A 6799-nucleotide genomic window follows, 5' to 3' on the forward strand; every position below is an offset into this window, starting at 1 on the left:
TTCTATTTTGATTGAACGATTTGCCTGTATTCTTTCGGCAGAGCACGGCAATAGCTAAGGTTTTATAAAACAAATTTGATAAGGTCACATTTTTGTACGGATATTATATTGATATTGGTTCAATAGATGTATTACATCTGGTTTGGAGGAAAAAACCTCCAAACTCTTCATAAATCGAGTGATATTCGTAGATACATCTATAGATCTACAAGGCAGACCTAAGAGAGTTTAAACTGCTGTAAGCTATCGCTTTATTCAATTTTTAAAGTTAAACAAGAACTTGTTAGCTATTTAAATTAAATTTTTACAGAAGTGCCACAAGGCTGGGTTCATTTAAAGTTGTAATTGCGAAAGGGGCCATTACTACATCTAAGGACGCTTGTGGTATCTAGATTATCAATGTCCTAATACTTTGGTTGCCATTGCCACCAGGACTGACTCGCAGGAAGTAGGTAGGTGGCATTTTCTGTAAGGAGAAAAAAGATTTAACAGGTCCAAAAAACAAAGTATGGATGACCGGTAAAAGCGGTATTTTACCATTAAGAGGTTTCCGTGATGTCTAAAATGATTTTTCTATCATTCGCGTTATAACTAAGGTTTCGCGTATATATGAACCAGTCACTGTATATCACACAAGATATCTTATAAGACGCAAACCAAAATGTTTCTAATGTTCACACCACTATAATCCGTTAAATTTTAATAATTTATGTTATTAATTCGGTGTAAATGTAATATATGTAGTAGTGGTGTTATCAATTGTTAACTAACAGAACATCATCATCTTTTAAGTCTCTCGAAATTTTAGGCCATAAAACACGGTACTTAGTTGACTCGAGTGTGTTTATATGACAAGAAAAACAAATGAGTCCCTGTATGGTTACCGTTGGTGCTTTTTGGTTCCCACATGCATTACCACACCACACCCAAGGGTGTTGGGTGCTTCATGAAAGCGTATGTGGTAAGTAATTCGGTTTACGAATTGGGCAGCATGAGGTTATGTTATCTCGCCGCCATACAAATATCAATTTAAATAATGATCGATATTCATTTGTTAGTTGTTATTTTCAGTACAGCATCAGTGCTAAAAACTATAACTTACTGTACATCCAGTCGTAGCTGACAGCGGAGCATGCGGAACTTTGAAACGCTAAGAATTCTGCAAAACAACTTCTAAGCATGAATGCGTCTTGATTGTTAATCAGTTTTTTATTAGTTTGAAAGAAAAATAAAATAACATAAAACCACTATAAAACCATGTTTGTGGTATTGCATATACACACACAGAGTTTGCAAAATGAAAAGTTGCGAGCTGAACCAGGTTGCCAAACGTTACGTTGCGAAAAAGGCAGTAACCGGTAAGGTCTTACTTTGTGCTAATACTGGTAATTTCTTTAATTCATTGCTGGTAGTAATTAAGTTGGCAAAATAGTCTACAATGAATAAATGAATAGTTCTCAGATATCTAGTAAATCAGACATACCTAAATTAAGTGCTCAAGCGCTGGTTTAAGTATGTTTGTGAGTACAAACCTTTCTTTCACATAAGTCGTACTCTGTTTCTGCATTTTTATTTTTATAAATATGTTTACATACATTTAAAGATTAGTTTTGCTATAAATAGCTTAAGCGTTGTACAATAGTCACCCATGATAAAATATTTATTATCCTCTACAGATTTCTAAGTTCTTGTCAATTTAGTGTAAATCAGTGTTTGACTTAAGCATTGTGAGAATTGATAAGACGAATTTTTCGTCACATGGGCGACCACAGACTCACTAATGCTCCGGTATGTATCATCAATATCCGGGTTCCTCGTCACACACAGCAGGTCAGCGAGAACGCTCTGACCGGTGACGGTGGAGATTGCTTGCTGACCGGGTATTTGCTGCCGACCCGGGCTAGTAGGTGTATGATTGAGTGTTAGGTTGATACACCTTGTATCCTTCTGGATTCAATTCTATTTAGGTAGGACAGAAACTAGAGTTGGTACCAATTATAGGGTAAGATAAATTCAGTTTTTAATTATAGAATATCAATTAATTATTGTTATTAATTATTAATTAATTTAGAATTATATTATTTAGATATCAATTATTTCAGCTTTGGGTTGAGTATTAAAAGTTCTGTTTTGTGATCCAAAACCAAGATAACTTAATCGTTTGTGAATCTGCATCACTCATCGTAAAAGTAAAAGTAAGTAAAAGTGAGGCCGGTTACAGCTACCTGCGGCGACTTCTCGTCCAGTGGCGACTCGTTCCTCAGCGGCTCCTCCGTTTTTGGCGCTGGTCCGGCGGGCGGCGGCGGCTCGGCGCGGTAGTCCCACGGCGGTCGACGGCAGGGGCGCCAGACACTCAGTCGTTGCTGGTATGCGCGGCGGCGCCCCCCCAGAGTTTAGAGCACCTCGAGATGTTTTTACAGTAGGTGGCTTGTATAATGCAATAATAATTTATTAAGACGAAGATTCTTAAAATGATTGACCTGATTAGTAGGTTTAAGCATACTTACATCATCTACGCTCTTTACTTACGTGCAGTATTGGAGTATTGTTGCACATGTTATATATGCGATTTACGCGGAGCAACAAGGACTCGCACTATAAAAATGGAGTATTGTTGTATCTATATGCTATGTATATATGGTTCCTCTACGCGATTTACGCGGAGCAACAAAGACACACAATATAAAAGTGGAGTATTGTTGTACCAATATGTTATGTACCTCTATATGGTTCCTCAGACGCGATTTACGCGGAGCAACAAAGACACACACTATAAAAGTGGAGTATTGTTGTACCAATATGTTATGTACCTCTATATGGTTCCTCAGACGCGATTTACGCGGAGCAACAAGGACTCGCACTATAAAAGTGGAGTATTGTTGTACCAATATGTTATGTACCTCTATTTGGTTCCTCAGACGCGATTTACGCGGAGCAACAAGGACTCGCACTATAAAAGTGGAGTATTATTGTACATGTCATGTATTTATGAGTTTTCGACGCGATTTACGCGGAGTAACAAAAAGGCTACCACTATTAAAGCGGGGTAACAAGATATCGACACTGCTGACAGGTACACTATTAAAATGAATTGTATGTACGTACATAATTATATTATATGTCATGCGTCCTCGACACGATGTACGTGGAGTAACAGGACTCTTATACTACGTATTAAAGTGGATTGCCGATATGTACAATTAAGGAATATTAACAGAGTCTCAACACTCTTAAAGTGAAGCAATATATGCATTTACAGTACCAAGACCGAGACATTATTAGAGTGAAATGTAGGTAGGACTTTAGTTAATCTTTAACAATATTCAAGTCATGTAAAAATAAAAGGTTTGTGATACTTGTGTCGTGATTCAACACTATTTAAATGAAGAGTATAAATATCATCAGTATATTCATTTGAATTTGGGACGTACGTTACGTAGTATAAATATTAATAATTACATCATAATTTTATCGGTCTGATCAGACGGTCAAAATATGCGGGTAGGTGTATTTTATCATCACCTAATTTCTGTCCGCAGCTGTATTCCAGTACAATTTTAGTGCTGTTTTTAATACAAATAGTAATAATGATTATTTTACCTGACTCGCTAGCATCATAAGGATCACGTTCCCATCTAGTGTTGTAACTATTACCTGTCGTCACTTTCTAATGATTTTGAACAACGTGGTTTTTCCAATGATTTCTGCACTTTTTTCACTTAATATTATCATAGCCAATAACTCTTGGCATAAGCTTTCCCATTTATGGAGCACCGGGAGGTGTGATTCCGATAACACAAAACACGTAATGAGGCTAGACGACGCGGGCGCAGAGTTGCTAGCGCGCAGTGTGGGGAGCGGAACCGGAAATGAAGCTTTATTTTTTTAGTTTTATAGCTCTAAATGTGTGAGGAAGATAGCACCATCTCACGAGCTGCACTGTAATATTATAATCGTCTTCGGTTGAAACCCGAAGGATAATTATGAAGGACCCATTTTTAAAAAGTTGGTTGGGGAGACCGAGGGAGTTGTGACAGTAGAGGAGCTCGCAAATAGTGCGCGTTTTTAGTTCAAGTCTCGAACTATTCAAACGCGTGCTGTTGCAAGCTCTGATGATGAGCAGGTAATAAATTTTCAAACTAAATATAAATTTTGTCACTACTCTACTCTGTCACAACTCTTCTTGGTCTCCCCTACACGTTTTATACTTTACGATGAATGATTCGTATGAGACTATTCATACGTCATACGACATAAGTATAGTAGGTACACATAAGTAGACATAAGTATAAGTATAGTCGTGTAAATTCGATTACATACAATAACATGGCAGTGAAATTGTGGTGTACAGCCCAAGATCGTCTCCGCAGGACGAACTCTTTCAACGGTTAATGGCATCGACTTAAAACTTGGTTGAATATGATGTATTATGTATATGACAATACAAGTACAATGAGCAAAAAAGTCAATCACTGAATTAAAAACATATTTTGAACAAAAACTGTTCATGAATAAGTTCACTGAATAACTGAATATGAATGGTTTCTTGCGACCGTATAGAATAAGAGTTTACGCAATCAAAAGAAAGAACCTTTTTGATGTGTTTTTATACAAAAACTGTAGAAATTAAGAGTAAAATTATTCATACTGAGGTACTTCCCATTAATATAAAATTATGAAATTAAGGCAAGAAGCAATAAAGCCAAAGCCAAGCATGGGGAAATAATCGAGAATCATCGTTCACAAACTCCTATTCGCACTTAGTAAAATTTTGGCCGAATTTATCAAACTCACAAGGGCTCTAAGACATAATTTTGTCTTCATTTTTGTTATACTTGACACTAGGTAAATATGCCCTAATTTAAACGTCGCCAGGCCCTAACTTCAGTTGAGTGCGTAATTACAGTTTTTTGTAATTAAACGAAAGACAACACGGTCGTAATTTCGAAGCTTCGTCTTAGACTGGGGGGTGGTTGTTGAATCTCTTACACGACAAGTATCTGTATCTACAGCGAGTAAGTATTTTTGTTATAAACACGAATTTTTAAGAATAGCTGGTAAAGGTCCTAATCAAATATAATTAATTATGTTTTATTTAAAAAAAAACATTTTTTATTTCATTATAAATTAACATACACATAATGTGTCGTTATTAATTCATTTTCACTAAAATTATTTATCTTGACAGACGAGCTAAAAATGAAATGATCCTTTAAGGCACGGTGCCCTGAAAAGGCAAGTCTGTACGTCTTAAAAACGATTTTAAACCCCGTGAAATTATGGTTCTCGCAAGCTTGCATGCAGAATTGGCTGTACCTATTATATTAACATAATCATCATCATCACCATCATCATCCCAGCCTATATACGTCCCACTGCTGGGCACAGACCTCCTCTCAGAACAAGAGAAATATATATATATATTCGAAAAAATAACAAAGTAACGAAAATGTCCCTAGGACAGCAAATAATTACCATTAAACAGATTTCTTCCAATCATCATTATAAACTTTATTCTTATCTGCGTATTTCTTTGATTGTGTTGCGGAAAAATAGGAACTTATTTTTCTTTATCTACTTTAGTAATTTTATGAAGATCTTGCGACGTCCTGGTATTTTCAGTTGGACGTCAGTCTATTTGTACGTTGAATTTTAATACTGTCACAAGGTAATAAATTTTCGGACGTAAATATCGGAACATGTTGAATAATAATGGAGCACTAAATTTCGCTTTTAAGTACATTGGATAAATTTCGATGCCGATAATAAATTAACCAGAGCCATGGTGGCCAAGTGGTTTACCCTATGGCCTCTCAAGCCATATCATAAAAAATCATTTTTCATTAAAAAGGTAAAATAAATTAATCGTGACAAAACAGAAAAAAATGCGCTAATCACAAAAATATGGTCCCAAATCAGCAAACTGCCGCAGCAGTTGTTGTTGTTGAAACAATTCTCAGACCCAAACCGCACTGGGCCACGTGGAAACTTCGGCTCAACTCCTTTTATTCTGAGAGGACTGCGCCCAGCAGTGAGCCGTAAGGCTGGGATCAAATAAAAAGGTAATAGTGCATTACTGTAGATGCCGGGAAGTAGGGCTTCCAGACTAGCGTCCCGCCATGCTTGGTTTCTTGTTTTTTTTTATTTATTTCATGTCATGTTTGAGAAAAGCATTATACAAGCCTCGGCTGGAACGTGGGGTTGCCGGTCTCGCATCTCTATCTGGCCTCGGTAGGCTCGGCCGTCTATATCTGCTTGGCCGGCAACCCCCTACTTCCCGGCCTCTACAGTAATGTACTATTGCTCCCGACATAAACGATTTGCAGTCCGCAGTTTTAATAATTACTAGAGGTTGTTAAGAATGGTTCCTGAATTTATTAAATTTCCGTTAACTTTGTGCACATTCTTTGCGTTTTGTTGTTAAAACTTCGGAAGCGTGTTTTTGTAAGAAACCTCAAGAATACGAAGTAAATTGTTTGACATGATGAATTTGAAGTGCGTCGGTCGCGGGGGTATTTGGGATGGAATAAAAAGTTGGACGAGTAAAAATGGCAGAATAAAAGCGCAGAATTTGAGCGCAATTTAGTTATAGTAGGTAAAGGAGGCAATCGATAAATATATAGTATAAGAGGAATATAAATATTATCTTGTCACAAGATTCTTGTGTATCTATCTATATCCATGTACTCTAGACGCTGCCACATTTTAAACCTTTGTGTTGATTTTTACTCTGGAGATGAGCTCTGGTTGCTTTGCTGTACCATCAGCCAAATAAGTGGTCTATCAATTTTTTAAACAA

The 6799-nt window shown here is 36.8% G+C and overlaps 1 long non-coding RNA gene across 1 annotated transcript; it reads right to left on the bottom strand.

Moving 5' to 3' along the window:
• Positions 1–360: 360 nt before the first annotated feature.
• LOC141428737 (uncharacterized) lies at positions 361–1804 on the bottom strand. Its single transcript, XR_012451460.1, has 3 exons — positions 1533–1804; positions 1103–1159; positions 361–466 (listed from the first exon to the last, which is right to left on the bottom strand). It is a non-coding gene; the product is annotated as an uncharacterized lncRNA (long non-coding RNA).
• Between the last annotated feature and the right edge of the window lie 4995 nt (positions 1805–6799).

This window comes from Choristoneura fumiferana, chromosome 6, assembly GCF_025370935.1.
Source record: "Choristoneura fumiferana chromosome 6, NRCan_CFum_1, whole genome shotgun sequence".
Classification (NCBI taxonomy): Eukaryota; Metazoa; Arthropoda; class Insecta; order Lepidoptera; family Tortricidae; genus Choristoneura; species Choristoneura fumiferana.